Here is a 16,417-nt window from a genome sequence, read left to right as displayed (position 1 = left end):
CAAACGTATTCCGTTGTGGGCCAAATAAAGAGGCCTAAGGCAGGCTGGCAGATTGCGCTCGCCACGGCGGCGCATATACTAAAATTGGATCGATACAGAGAAGATTAGCATGGCCCCTGCGAAAGGATGACACGCAAATTCGTGAAGCGCTCCAGCTTTTGCTTGGACAATGATGCCACAAGGTTAAAGAGCAGAGTGAAAACTGAACAAAAAACATGATGTGGTGCAGTTGGCCATCAGGGATCAATGTGATGATAAAAGACCCATTCTGTCTTTTGACAGACAAACAACATGTGTACCTTCTTAAGTTTTTTTTGTTTTTTTTTAAGAAAGGAAAACGCAGGCTGCACGAAAAAAAATGCTTTGTCTCCACCTCTTTTCTCTACATGTAGACTTCCTCAGGGTGGCGCCAACATGCCAAAAACCTTAATGTACGGGGTAACCGTCTGCCACAAACGTATTCCGTTGTGGGCCAAATAAAGAGGCCTAAGGCAGGCTGGCAGATTGCGCTCGCCACGGCGGCGCATATACTAAAATTGGATCGATACAGAGAAGATTAGCATGGCCCCTGCGAAAGGATGACATGCAAATTCGTGAAGCGCTCCAGCTTTTGCTTGGACAATGATGCCACAAGGTTAAAGAGCAGAGTGAAAACTGGACAAAAAACATGATGTGATGCAGTTGGCCATCAGGGATCAATGTGATGATAAAAGACCCATTCTGTCTTTTGACAGACAAACAACATGTGCACCTTCTTAATTATTTTATTTTTTTAAGAAAGGAAAACTCAGGCTGCACGAAAAAAAATGCTTTGTCTCCACCTCTTTTCTCTACATGTAGACTTCCACAGGGTGGCGCCAACATGCCAAAAACCTTGATGTACGGGGTAACCGTCTGCCACAAACGTATTCCGTTGTGGGCCAAATAAAGAGGCCTAAGGCAGGCTGACAGATTGCGCTCGCCACGGCGGCGCATATACTAAAATTGGATCGATACAGAGAAGATTAGCATGGCCCCTGCGAAAGGATGACACGCAAATTCGTGAAGCGCTCCAGCTTTTGCTTGGACAATGATGCCACAAGGTTAAAGAGCAGAGTGAAAACTGAACAAAAAACATGATGTGGTGAAGTTGGCCATCAGGGATCAATGTGATGATAAAAGACCCATTCTGTCTTTTGACAGATAAACAACATGTGCACCTTCTTAAGTTTTTTTTTTTTTTTAAGAAAGGAAAACGCAGGCTGCACGAAAAAAAATGCTTTGTCTCCACCTCTTTTCTCTACATGTAGACTTCCTCAGGGTGGCGCCAACATGCCAAAAACCTTCATGTACGGGGTAACCGTCTGCCACAAACGTATTCCGTTGTGGGCCAAATAAAGAGGCCTAAGGCAGGCTGGTAGATTGCGCTCGCCACGGCGGCGCATATACTAAAATTGGATCGATACAGAGAAGATTAGCATGGCCCCTGCGAAAGGATGACACGCAAATTCGTGAAGCGCTCCAGCTTTTGCTTGGACAATGATGCCACAAGGTTAAAGAGCAGAGTGAAAACTGGACAAAAAACATGATGTGGTGCAGTTGGCCATCAGGGATCAATGTGATGATAAAAGACCCATTCTGTCTTTTGACAGACAAACAACATGTGCACCTTCTTAAGTTTTTTTTTTTTTTTAAGAAAGGAAAACGCAGGCTGCATGAAAAAAAAATGCTTTGTCTCCACCTCTTTTCTCTACATGTAGACTTCCACAGGGTGGCGCCAACATGCCAAAAACCTTGATGTACGGGGTAACCGTCTGCCACAAACGTATTCCGTTGTGGGCCAAATAAAGAGGCCTAAGGCAGGTTGGCAGATTGCGCTCGCCACGGCGGCGCATATACTAAAATTGGATCGATACAGAGAAGATTAGCATGGCCCCTGCGAAAGGATGACACGCAAATTCGTGAAGCGCTCCAGATTTTGCTTGGACAATGATGCCACAAGGTTAAAGAGCAGAGTGAAAACTGAACAAAAAACATGATGTGGTGAAGTTGGCCATCAGGGATCAATGTGATGATAAAAGACCCATTCTGTCTTTTGACAGACAAACAACATGTGCACCTTCTTAAGTTTTTTTTTTTTTTAAGAAAGGAAAACGCAGGCTGCACGAAAAAAAATGCTTTGTCTCCACCTCTTTTCTCTACATGTAGACTTCCTCAGGGTGGCGCCAACATGCCAAAAACCTTAATGTACGGGGTAACCGTCTGCCACAAACGTATTCCGTTGTGGGCCAAATAAAGAGGCCTAAGGCAGGCTGGCAGATTGGCTCGCCACTGCGGCGCATATACTAAAATTGGATCGATACAGAGAAGATTAGCATGGCCCCTGCGAAAGGATGACATGCAAATTCGTGAAGCGCTCCAGCTTTTGCTTGGACAATGATGCCACAAGGTTAAAGAGCAGAGTGAAAACTGGACAAAAAACATGATGTGGTGCAGTTGGCCATCAGGGATCAATGTGATGATAAAAGACCCATTCTGTCTTTTGACAGACAAACAACATGTGCACCTTCTTAAGTTTTTTTTGTTTTTTTTAAGAAAGGAAAACGCAGGCTGCACGAAAAAAAATGCTTTGTCTCCACCTCTTTTCTCTACATGTAGACTTCCTCAGGGTGGCGCCAACATGCCAAAAACCTTAATGTACGGGGTAACCGTCTGCCACAAACGTATTCCGTTGTGGGCCAAATAAAGAGGCCTAAGGCAGGCTGGCAGATTGCGCTCGCCACGGCGGCGCATATACTAAAATTGGATCGATACAGAGAAGATTAGCATGGCCCCTGCGAAAGGATGACATGCAAATTCGTGAAGCGCTCCAGCTTTTGCTTGGACAATGATGCCACAAGGTTAAAGAGCAGAGTGAAAACTGGACAAAAAACATGATGTGATGCAGTTGGCCATCAGGGATCAATGTGATGATAAAAGACCCATTCTGTCTTTTGACAGACAAACAACATGTGCACCTTCTTAATTATTTAATTTTTTTAAGAAAGGAAAACGCAGGCTGCACGAAAAAAAATGCTTTGTCTCCACCTCTTTTCTCTACATGTAGACTTCCACAGGGTGGCGCCAACATGCCAAAAACCTTGATGTACGGGGTAACCGTCTGCCACAAACGTATTCCGTTGTGGGCCAAATAAAGAGGCCTAAGGCAGGCTGACAGATTGCGCTCGCCACGGCGGCGCATATACTAAAATTGGATCGATACAGAGAAGATTAGCATGGCCCCTGCGAAAGGATGACACGCAAATTCGTGAAGCGCTCCAGCTTTTGCTTGGACAATGATGCCACAAGGTTAAAGAGCAGAGTGAAAACTGAACAAAAAACATGATGTGGTGAAGTTGGCCATCAGGGATCAATGTGATGATAAAAGACCCATTCTGTCTTTTGACAGATAAACAACATGTGCACCTTCTTAAGTTTTTTTTTTTTTTTAAGAAAGGAAAACGCAGGCTGCACGAAAAAAAATGCTTTGTCTCCACCTCTTTTCTCTACATGTAGACTTCCTCAGGGTGGCGCCAACATGCCAAAAACCTTAATGTACGGGGTAACCGTCTGCCACAAACGTATTCCGTTGTGGGCCAAATAAAGAGGCCTAAGGCAGGCTGGTAGATTGCGCTCGCCACGGCGGCGCATATACTAAAATTGGATCGATACAGAGAAGATTAGCATGGCCCCTGCGAAAGGATGACACGCAAATTCGTGAAGCGCTCCAGCTTTTGCTTGGACAATGATGCCACAAGGTTAAAGAGCAGAGTGAAAACTGGACAAAAAACATGATGTGGTGCAGTTGGCCATCAGGGATCAATGTGATGATAAAAGACCCATTCTGTCTTTTGACAGACAAACAACATGTGCACCTTCTTAAGTTTTTTTTTTTTTTTAACAAAGGAAAACGCAGGCTGCACGAAAAAAAATGCTTTGTCTCCACCTCTTTTCTCTACATGTAGACTTCCTCAGGGTGGCGCCAACATGCCAAAAACCTTAATGTACGGGGTAACCGTCTGCCACAAACGTATTCCGTTGTGGGCCAAATAAAGAGGCCTAAGGCAGGCTGGCAGATTGCGCTCGCCACGGCGGCGCATATACTAAAATTGGATCGATACAGAGAAGATTAGCATGGCCCCTGCGAAAAGGATGACACGCAAATTCGTGAAGCGCTCCAGCTTTTGCTTGGACAATGATGCCACAAGGTTAAAGAGCAGAGTGAAAACTGGACAAAAAACATGATGTGGTGCAGTTGGCCATCAGGGATCAATGTGATGATAAAAGACCCATTCTGTCTTTTGACAGACAAACAACATGTGCACCTTCTTAAGTTTTTTTTTTTTTTTTTAAGAAAGGAAAACGCAGGCTGCATGAAAAAAAAATGCTTTGTCTCCACCTCTTTTCTCTACATGTAGACTTCCACAGGGTGGCGCCAACATGCCAAAAACCTTGATGTACGGGGTAACCGTCTGCCACAAACGTATTCCGTTGTGGGCCAAATAAAGAGGCCTAAGGCAGGTTGGCAGATTGCGCTCGCCACGGCGGCGCATATACTAAAATTGGATCGATACAGAGAAGATTAGCATGGCCCCTGCGAAAGGATGACACGCAAATTCGTGAAGCGCTCCAGCTTTTGCTTGGACAATGATGCCACAAGGTTAAAGAGCAGAGTGAAAACTGGACAAAAAACATGATGTGGTGCAGTTGGCCATCAGGGATCAATGTGATGATAAAAGACCCATTCTGTCTTTTGACAGACAAACAACATGTGCACCTTCTTAAGTTTTTTTTGTTTTTTTTAAGAAAGGAAAACGCAGGCTGCACGAAAAAAAATGCTTTGTCTCCACCTCTTTTCTCTACATGTAGACTTCCTCAGGGTGGCGCCAACATGCCAAAAACCTTAATGTACGGGGTAACCGTCTGCCACAAACGTATTCCGTTGTGGGCCAAATAAAGAGGCCTAAGGCAGGCTGGCAGATTGCGCTCGCCACGGCGGCGCATATACTAAAATTGGATCGATACAGAGAAGATTAGCATGGCCCCTGCGAAAGGATGACATGCAAATTCGTGAAGCGCTCCAGCTTTTGCTTGGACAATGATGCCACAAGGTTAAAGAGCAGAGTGAAAACTGGACAAAAAACATGATGTGATGCAGTTGGCCATCAGGGATCAATGTGATGATAAAAGACCCATTCTGTCTTTTGACAGACAAACAACATGTGCACCTTCTTAATTATTTTATTTTTTTAAGAAAGGAAAACGCAGGCTGCACGAAAAAAAATGCTTTGTCTCCACCTCTTTTCTCTACATGTAGACTTCCACAGGGTGGCGCCAACATGCCAAAAACCTTGATGTACGGGGTAACCGTCTGCCACAAACGTATTCCGTTGTGGGCCAAATAAAGAGGCCTAAGGCAGGCTGACAGATTGCGCTCGCCACGGCGGCGCATATACTAAAATTGGATCGATACAGAGAAGATTAGCATGGCCCCTGCGAAAGGATGACACGCAAATTCGTGAAGCGCTCCAGCTTTTGCTTGGACAATGATGCCACAAGGTTAAAGAGCAGAGTGAAAACTGAACAAAAAACATGATGTGGTGAAGTTGGCCATCAGGGATCAATGTGATGATAAAAGACCCATTCTGTCTTTTGACAGATAAACAACATGTGCACCTTCTTAAGTTTTTTTTTTTTTTTAAGAAAGGAAAACGCAGGCTGCACGAAAAAAAATGCTTTGTCTCCACCTCTTTTCTCTACATGTAGACTTCCTCAGGGTGGCGCCAACATGCCAAAAACCTTCATGTACGGGGTAACCGTCTGCCACAAACGTATTCCGTTGTGGGCCAAATAAAGAGGCCTAAGGCAGGCTGGTAGATTGCGCTCGCCACGGCGGCGCATATACTAAAATTGGATCGATACAGAGAAGATTAGCATGGCCCCTGCGAAAGGATGACACGCAAATTCGTGAAGCGCTCCAGCTTTTGCTTGGACAATGATGCCACAAGGTTAAAGAGCAGAGTGAAAACTGGACAAAAAACATGATGTGGTGCAGTTGGCCATCAGGGATCAATGTGATGATAAAAGACCCATTCTGTCTTTTGACAGACAAACAACATGTGCACCTTCTTAAGATTTTTTTTTTTTTTAACAAAGGAAAACGCAGGCTGCACGAAAAAAAATGCTTTGTCTCCACCTCTTTTCTCTACATGTAGACTTCCTCAGGGTGGCGCCAACATGCCAAAAACCTTAATGTACGGGGTAACCGTCTGCCACAAACGTATTCCGTTGTGGGCCAAATAAAGAGGCCTAAGGCAGGCTGGCAGATTGCGCTCGCCACGGCGGCGCATATACTAAAATTGGATCGATACAGAGAAGATTAGCATGGCCCCTGCGAAAAGGATGACACGCAAATTCGTGAAGCGCTCCAGCTTTTGCTTGGACAATGATGCCACAAGGTTAAAGAGCAGAGTGAAAACTGAACAAAAAACATGATGTGGTGAAGTTGGCCATCAGGGATCAATGTGATGATAAAAGACCCATTCTGTCTTTTGACAGACAAACAACATGTGCACCTTCTTAATTATTTTATTTTTTTAAGAAAGGAAAACGCAGGCTGCACGAAAAAAAAAATGCTTTGCCTCCACCTCTTTTTTCTACATGTAGACTTCCACAGGGTGGCGCCAACATGCCAAAAACCTTGATGTACGGGGTAACCGTCTGCCACAAACGTATTCCGTTGTGGGCCAAATAAAGAGGCCTAAGGCAGGCTGGCAGATTGCGCTCGCCACGGCGGCGCATATACTAAAATTGGATCGATACAGAGAAGATTAGCATGGCCCCTGCGAAAGGATGACACGCAAATTCGTGAAGCGCTCCAGCTTTTGCTTGGACAATGATGCCACAAGGTTAAAGAGCAGAGTGAAAACTGAACAAAAAACATGATGTGGTGCAGTTGGCCATCAGGGATCAATGTGTTGATAAAAGACCCATTCTGTCTTTTGACAGACAAACAACATGTGCACCTTCTTAAGTTTTTTTTTTATTTTTTTAAGAAAGGAAAACGCAGGCTGCACGAAAAAAAAAATGCTTTGTCTCCACCTCTTTTTTCTACATGTAGACTTCCACAGGGTGGCGCCAACATGCCAAAAACCTTGATGTACGGGGTAACCGTCTGCTACAAACGTATTCCGTTGTGGGCCAAATAAAGAGGCCTAAGGCAGGCTGGCAGAATGTGCTCGCCACAGCGGCGCATATACTAAAATTGGATCGATACAGAGAAGATTAGCATGGCCCCTGCGAAAGGATAACACGCAAATTCGTGAAGCGCTCCAGCTTTTGCTTGGACAATGATGCCACAAGGTTAAAGAGCAGAGTGAAAACTGAACAAAAAACATGATGTGGTGCAGTTGGCCATCAGGGATCAATGTGATGATAAAAGACCCGTTCTGTCTTTTGACAGACAAACAACATGTGCACCTTCTTAAGTTTTTTTTTTTTTTAAGAAAGGAAAACGCAGGCTGCACGAAAAAAAATGCTTTGTCTCCACCTCTTTTCTCTACATGTAGACTTCCACAGGGTGGCGCCAACATGCCAAAAACCTTGATGTACGGGGTAACCGTCTGCCACAAACGTATTCCGTTGTGGGACAAATAAAGAGGCCTAAGGCAGGCTGGCAGATTGCGCTCGCCACGGTGGCGCATATACTAAAATTGGATCGATACAGAGAAGATTAGCATGGCCCCTGCGAAATGTGTTTTTTGGGCAAAAAGGTGAATGCATTCCCCATAGACTCCCACATATCCCCATCCACTAGTAAGCTTTCCCCATAGAGGGGCCAGTAGACACACGCACACATCCAGTCACACACGCACACAGACACGTCCAGCAGGTAGATGTTAAAAAATATGTTTTTTGGGGGGAAATGTCTCTCTCTCTCTCTCTCTCTCTCTCTCTCTGGTACCCAGGCCAATGAAGAGCCCATTCGCGATCCTGGTACCCTAACCAATTTTTGGGTTGATATTGACAATATGGAAACCGTTTTGTCCACCTGGGATTCGAACCCAGGACTCACCGCTTGCCAGGCGGGAGACTTAACACTTTATTTTATTTTTTCAAACTCAAACTCACTCTCTCAGAACTCTACTGTGTAGAGATTGAGAATGTTTATTTTGGTCCCCTATGCAATTCACAATACAGATATAAAAAATAAATAATAAAATAATAAAATAAAAAAATAATGTACACAGTCACAATTCATAACACCAGGACCAAAAAGGTGTAGGCTGAAGCCGTGGCTTATTGCGCCTACCCTTGTTACATGTATTAATGTCCCCCCATGCATGCATAATCAAAACATTGAAACTTTTATAAACAAAATGTCACTTACGCATGTCAACAAAAAGTTCAAAAAATACCAAACAAAAACTATATTTAAACCTCTGTTTTATACTTGTTAATCTTCTTATTTTTAAATAATTTAAAAAATCCTTTTAGTGTACTACACATTTTCATTTCCTTTTCAAAAGTATTCCATAAATTAACTCCTTTAACTGTTATACATCTTTGTTTTGCATTTGTTCTAATCTTTGTTTTCATAAACATACATATTCCTCTGAGTTCGTAATTACTCTGTCTAACTTGAAATAGTCTCTGGATACAGTCTGGAAGCATCTTATTTTTTACTTCATACATTACTTGTGCCATTTTGAAGTCCACCAATTCTTTTATGAATAATTTGTTAGTTGGTTCTTGATAGGCAGCTCTGTTTATAATTCGTATAGCTCTTTTCTGTAGTAAATAAATTGGATTTGTGATTGTTTTGTATGTGTTTCCCCACACTTCCACACAGTAGGTTATGTATGGAACTATTAGAGAACGGTACAATATGTGTAATGAATTTGGATTAAGTATGTCTTTCGTTTTATGCAGTATTGCAATAGACTTTGATATTTTAGTCTTTAAGTAGTTTATGTGTGTTTTCCAACATAGTTTGTGGTCTATAACAACTCCCAAAAATGTGTTTTCATAAACTCTTTCAATTTCAACATTATCTATCTTGATTTGTACTTGACTATTAATTTTTCGATTTCCAAATATCATAAGTTTAGTTTTTTCTAAGTTCAATGACAACTTGTTTGTGTCAAACCATCGTTTTATAGTTTTTAGTTCCGTTTCCACTGTATCCAGAAGCTGCTCCAAATCTTTGCCAGAACAAAATAAATGTGTATCATCTGCAAACAAAACAAAATTTAACAACTTGGACACATTGCAAATATCATTGATGTACAAAATAAACAGCTTTGGACCCAGCACTGAACCTTGTGGGACCCCACATGTGACCCTTAGCAGTTCAGATTTATCATTGTTTATTTGTACATACTGGTGTCTATTATCAAGATAGTTTCTAATCCATACATTTGCTATCCCTCTAATTCCATATCTATCAAGTTTTCTTATTAATAATCTATGATCAATAGTATCAAATGCCTTCTTTAGAGCTATGAATATCCCTACAGTATAATCTTTACTTTACATTTTTGTGGATATTTTTTCAATCAATTCCATCACTGCCATTGTAGTGGATCGATTTACTCTAAATCCAAATTGATGGTCACTCAGTAGCAGTGGCGGCTGGTGCTAAAAAAATTGGGTGGGGCACAGGTTATGGGGGCATGCTCCACGGGGAAGAATATCAACTTTAAAATCTGGATTTACAGTCGATTTTATCATGAGAATAGCTCTACCCCCCTGTACAGACCTCGTCATCCCCTCTACCCCCTGTACAGACCTCTTCATCCCCTCTACCCCCCTGTACAGACCTCTTCATCCCCTCTACCCCCCCTGTACAGACCTCTCCATCCCCTCTACCCCCTGTACAGACCTCTTCATCCCCTCTACCCCCCTGTACAGACCTCTCCATCCACTCTACCCCCTGTACAGACCTCTTCATCCCCTCTACCCACCTCTACAGACCTCTTCATCCCCTCTACCCCCCTGTACAGACCTCTTCCTCCCCTCTACCCCCTGTACAGACCTCTTCCTCCCCTCTACCCCCCTGTACAGACCTCTTCATCCCCTCTACCCCCCTGTACAGACCTCTTCATCCCCTCTACCCTCCTCTACAGACCTCTCCATCCCCTCTACCCCCTGTACAGACCTCTTCATCCCCTCTACCCCCTGTACAGACCTCTTCATCCCCTCTACCCCCTGTACAGACCTCTTCATCCCCTCTACCCCCCTGTACAGACCTCTTCATCCCCTCTACCCCCCTGTACAGACCTCTTCATCCCCTCTACCCCCCTGTACAGACCTCTTCATCCCCTCTAGTGAGTGTGTGAGTGTGTGTGTGTGTGTGCGTGTGTGCGTGTGTGTGCGTGTGTGTGTGTGTGCGTGTGCGTGTGCTGGGTGAATACATAAACAAACAAGCGAAAAGACGACATTAGAAAACGTACCATGCTGACGATATTACTAAATGTTTGAAGTAGCTTTTATCTTAGCTGACTCTCTTACCTTCAGGTCGAGTTTGTGTATTCTGGCTTCGCAAAACACCAACAGTAGCAGCCTAACAGCCGGTGCGGAGATTGCGACCACAAACGAAGTTTGACTTTGTTAATAGGTCCAGTGCAATATCCTCAAGTTGGGAACAAAAGATGCCTCCTTCTAATCCATTTGTTCAATTTGTTTACAGAAATAAATCCTCCTTACATTGTAAACAACTTAATTTGTTAGGAGAGCAGTCCGGAAGCCCGGAAGTCCGGAAGCCCGGAAGTCGGAAGTCCTCAGCATAATGCATTGTCTGCAATACAACCGGATATTCAGGACGCAACTTTTTGCGCCCCGGCCGAGAAATAGAGACAGCCAATTGGAGCGCTGCTACAGCTCACGTGTAAGCGAAAAGTATTTGGCCTGCGATAGACTTCCATTCGATCGGCGACCCGACTCCTCCCCCTATGTATTTTAACAGTGAATTGTACACACACACACAGATAAAATGTTTATTGTATTGGAGGATTTTTAATGAATGCTGATAGGCGCCGACAGAATATCAGCCGCATTTTGTGAATAAACAATGTTTATTTTTAAAAAAAACTTTTACAAATCGCAACTAGGAAGTGAAGGTGGGGAACTAGGAAGTGAAGGTGGGGGCGGCGCCCCAGCGCCCTCTATCGGCCAGCCGCCACTGCTCAGTAGGTTTTGTTTTTCTATAAAATCGTCCAGTCTTACTACAAAAAGTTTTTCTAATATTTTTGAAAACTGAGGAAGGAGAGAAATTGGTCTAGAGTTGGAAAAACTGTGCTTGTTTCCATTTTTGTAGATAGGAATGACCTTTGCTAATTTCATTTGGTTGGGAAATATGCCGGTTTTAAATGATTGGTTACAGATATGAGTCAGTGGCTTTGCAATATATTCTATAATATTTTTTACTAGTCTCATATCTATGTCATTACAATCTGTAGATTTTTTATTCTTAAATTTGGTTACCACATCAATCAGTTCCTTCTCTTCAATTTTCTTCAGAAATATGGTGTTGGTGTTTATATCAATAATATCTTCGTCTACACCGTCCTTCGTTATTGGGTCCACAATTTCATTTGCTAAGTTATAGCCAACATTGACAAAGTAATCATTAAACTCATCGACAATCTCTTTTGGTTTAGTTATGTTTAGTTTATCTTTATTTTATTTTTTTGTGATCAAGATTTTTTATTGCTTTTATCAACACATAACAATGACAATACAGAACAAGAAAGGAAGGGAGGGAAAAAATAAAGAAAACAAAAAAGAAAAGGGGTAGTGTAGCAGACAAGTCACAGCCAAATAGTAGAAATACAACACAATCCTCTGTAAAGAGTAAAACCAAAAAGTGTTCATACTGAAATCAGGTGTCATCCAATGTTGAAGAATAGTTTTTTTTGCAGAGGTGAAACCAGCAAATAGCATTTTCTTTTGCGTAATACTTAAATCGAAATCAGAGTCATCATTGAGCAAACATAAACATGAATTAGGAACATAGTCAATCTTAAATAACTTGGACATTACAGAATTGACATGGTTCCAAAAATTGGCCACGACTGGACACTCCCAGAACATATGGAGAAATGAACCCGGTGTGGGGGTAGGGCAGAATTGACAGTAGTAGTTGGGTTGTAGTTTCATTAAGTATCTTCTATATGGTGTAGCATAGGCCCTGTGGATGACTTTAAAATGAATTAACTGATGAGCTACGTTTTTGGAGGTTGAATTGAGATTAGACCATATTGTGTCCTAGTTTGGGTGGAAATCCAATTCACCAAGCTCTCGGCTCCATAAAGCCTCAACCGCAAGTGGTTTTTTAATTGCGTCCATTAGATTGCGATATATTCTGGATACACAGCCACGAGAGGTTGGGGTATGTTCAATCCAGGCTATCATGGGGTGAGTTGGAAGTGGGGAGCGCCAAGGCACTTCTCTCTCTCCCCTCTGTCGTGGGCGGTCGCATTCCTTTTCGCTCTCCCTCTCCCCTGCTTTTTTTGTTTGCTCTACACTGCACTGACTCTTCAGAAGCAAAATGGATTTGTTAAGCTTGTCCCTGAATGCAATTGATAACCTATTTTCCACGAGGAAAGCTGGTTCGGGGTAACCTGCCTGCCCAGAGGGAACTTTTGCCGCAGGTTACATCAGAGATGCCTGGGACAACTGGCGTCTCGTTTGTTTGGCAGTCATGTCGATTGAGGACGTGGAAGATGTTTTCATTTTCGGATTTATGATAGTTGGACACATTGAGTGCTGCCATGATCTATCGGCAAATTAAAAAGATGGGAGCAGTGATTAGCGATCTGCGCGAACTGCCCCTCTTGATCAAAGAACTGGGGAGGGTGGCTGGAATGCACGGCGCTGCGCTTACGGATCTGAACCGTAAGGTTCTGGATCTGGATCGCAGGGTGGGCAATCTTGCTGCTCCCCGAATTGGCGTTTGACAGGAGACGAATGGCGAATGACAGGAGACCCCACATTTTCGAGAGGTTTGATTCTATGGAATGCTGTTTTCCTCGCAGTGAACCCATTCACCTGATTATGGCTCAAAGCTCCCCCGCAGTGAACCCATGCCCTGAAGCCTCCATGCAGCGTGCCCCCCCCCCCCCCCCCCTCTGGTGAACTCTGTGCCGCCTTCTGGGGCAGTGCTCAAGGCCGTTGTCCATGGCGACACTGATTGCTGCTCTACGAAGACGGGTCGGACTGACCCAGAACATCCTCCCTCCCCCCACCCATACCTACCCCCCCCACTCCTCCCTCCCCCCGCTCCTCCCTCCCCCCGCCCATGCCACCCCGCCACCACCCCCCCCCCTCCCTTCTCTACAGTATTCTGTGGACTACAGCGCCGCACATGGCAGCTATGGTTTTACAGTTTGTTGTGTTCTGTCTGCACTGCTGTCTGTCCTGTGTTGTTTTGTTTGCATTGCATTTAGAAATGCTCTTACTGTAACGCCGAATCAAATTCCTATATGTGTATGCTTAATGTGTATGCATAAATGGCAATAAACGTTATCTCCATCTCCATCTCCCATGCACACACAATTGTAGCCAGTGGTATTTCAGAATTATTTGGGATTTTTCAGACATAATACTGTATTTCGACAGTGACAGTGAAAACAGTGTACATTCCATTCGTGTTTTGTGATTCAGCATTTGCAGACATTTTTGAGAGATGTATTTCATAGCTATTGGCAAAAACAATCTTAGTTTGGTTCTTTCATTTCTATTCTTGTTCATCACCTGTATTTTCTTTACAGCTTTGATTATAATTAGATAAATGTGAAATTCAATTGAGAATATAAATTCAAAATAATAAACAGCAATGAAAACATTGTTTCATTAACATTTTTCCTAGATAAGTATGATTTATGACACCCAGGTCTTTATTATAGTGGATTTTGCATTTTCAAAGTTAGGGGCATCATGTGCGTAAAAACGCTTCTACTCATCATGCTGTCGTTCGGCCCCACCTATTCCCAGGGGTCTGACACTTTGTGGGTTGTTACTAAGCATCCTCTGCTCCAGCCTCTCCAAAGGGCAACCCCCTAGATCCACTAGAACAAAAGATATGCACTTTTGAATGTGTACACAGTACCTATTGTGCATTATTGGGTACAGTACCGGTTTGTGCCCACAGGAGGCGCCCTTTAATATCATGGGCTATTTTGGGGCTTTCTTGCGCCCTGAGTATCCGCTTGTTAAGTCTGACGTCAAAAGTGACGTTTAGCCATTTCCGAGTCCAAATCAGAAATTCCCCGCACCAGAGTACCTGTGAACTACTGCGGTAGAATGACAGTTTAATCGTTTTTTAGACTCGGATCTATTCATACAACAAGGGACACAGCACTTTCCCGTTTTCTCCATATTGTCAGGGTATTTGAGCCTCGGAAAAGCGCTATATAAATATAATTAATTATTATTATTATTTCGCCATTTCGAAGACAGCGCCTCAGCCAACGTTGGCCCCGGAAATACGTCACGACTTAACAAGCGGATACCCCCTTGTATGGGTCACCCTTGGGACTAGGAGCACCATGTTAAGACAAGTGCTTTTAAAACCCCAATGATGTCCCGGGTCAACTGGACCCGAACACTACGAAAGGGTCCAAAAAGTGAACATCACAAAGGGTTAATAAATAAGCATAATTTCATGGTTATGTACACGGTTATTAACATTGTTATAAGTTTATAATGTGTACTTGTTTACAAGTTCTAATGTGAGTTCGCACATTGGCTATGTCATTCATTCATTTCTTTATTTCCTTGGTCCATCGGGAAGAGCTAGCCAACTGTAATGTATGCTGAGAGAGAGGGGGCGGGACTTTGTACTAATAGCGTTAGGTTGCACTAAGTAACGTGTCAGAATGATTGAGGACATCATCGAGTGAAGTAAGACCTGTATATGCTGTGTGTAACATTTCGGGAATCAACGAACAGTTATTCCTTTGGATGTTGGTGCACATTGAAGCTACCAGAGAATTGGAAGTCGAGAGACCAAGCCAAAGGAAAGCTCTCCGGTGGACAAGGAGACCGTTTCCAATCGCCTGGGGTAACTCGAGACCGTCCAGTGAATCTTCGCGTTAGTGTCCTTCAATCATTCTCCTGCGCTCGTGGGAGAGCGCTGGACCTCATCCCCCTCATCTCTGCCTCTTTTTACACCATCTTTCAAACCCCTCGTTTACCTACGAGTTCCCCACGAGGTTACGTGAGTACTGAACCACGCACAAGCTTTTATTTTAGGCTCGTGTGGACGAGTGAAGTGGCCATAACAGTTTCAAGGCCCCCCGCTCACAAGCACCGTCAGCTGCAACGGTAACACTGGTTAATGGACTGAGTTACAGAGTGCGTGTGTGTGTGAGTGTGGGCCCACCTTTTTATTTTACTGAATGATATATTGTACAATTGTGAATCCTTTGAGTTGACTTTGAGTTTATTGGAAACATTACATTTATTTCCTTGAAAGGAATTGGAATAGGCTTTGAGCCTATATTTTGTTATGTGATTGAGATTGATTGAGATTGTTTATTTGAGGTAAGCCCCTTGAGAAGAATCTTCTCATTTTCGAGGGGGTCCTCACATGACGATACAAACATAATCGTAACACATAACAAATAACAATACAAAGCACCTACACACACACTCACACACACAGCCCGTCATCACTCCACAACCCACCACTACAACCCAACCGCAATATATACAAGCAACAGTCAGATACATACATAATATAATTATCCGAAGACATCAGCAAGTAATCGAAATTGGCAACAACAGAAAGCACATTTAAGGAAAATACAGATACGAACAACCTGAAAACTAGCCGGTCCAAACCCCCCACATAATTAATAGCATAAGCAGGGCTTTTTTAAATAGGAAAGTAAAGATGATTTAAAGGATTGAAAGGATGTGAGGGACCTTAAAGGGGAAGGGAGATTGTTCCAGTCACTAGGGGCCTTGTAGGCAAATGAATTACGACCTAGTTTTTTTCGGTATCTGGGAACACAGAAAAAGAGGTTTTGATGTTGTCTGAGTGGATAGGGAGAACTACGGGGGACCAAGTAAACTTTTAAATACATGGGATATTTAAAGTAAATACATTTATAAATAAATTGTAACCAATGGGATTGCCTTCTGTCTTCAAGTGAAAACCAGTTGAGTGAATCATACATTAGACAGTGGTGTGTAAAATAATGACATCTGAGAACAAAACGACAGAGGGAGTTGAACAAGACATTTAGGGGACGAAGACAGGTCTCAGAGGTACCCTGGTACACAATATCAGCATAATCAATAATTGGTAAAATAAGCTGAGAAACTAATCTTTTCCTGATTTCAAAAGTAAAGCAATCAATAGAACGATATAAAGAACCAAGGCAACCATTTT

This window comes from Nansenia antarctica (genome assembly GCF_963989245.1).
Source record: "Nansenia antarctica genome assembly, chromosome: 7".
In the NCBI taxonomy this organism is placed as follows: Eukaryota; Metazoa; Chordata; class Actinopteri; order Argentiniformes; family Microstomatidae; genus Nansenia; species Nansenia antarctica.
The sequence above is the reverse complement of the archived record's forward strand: the minus strand, read 5'-3'. Positions refer to the sequence as shown.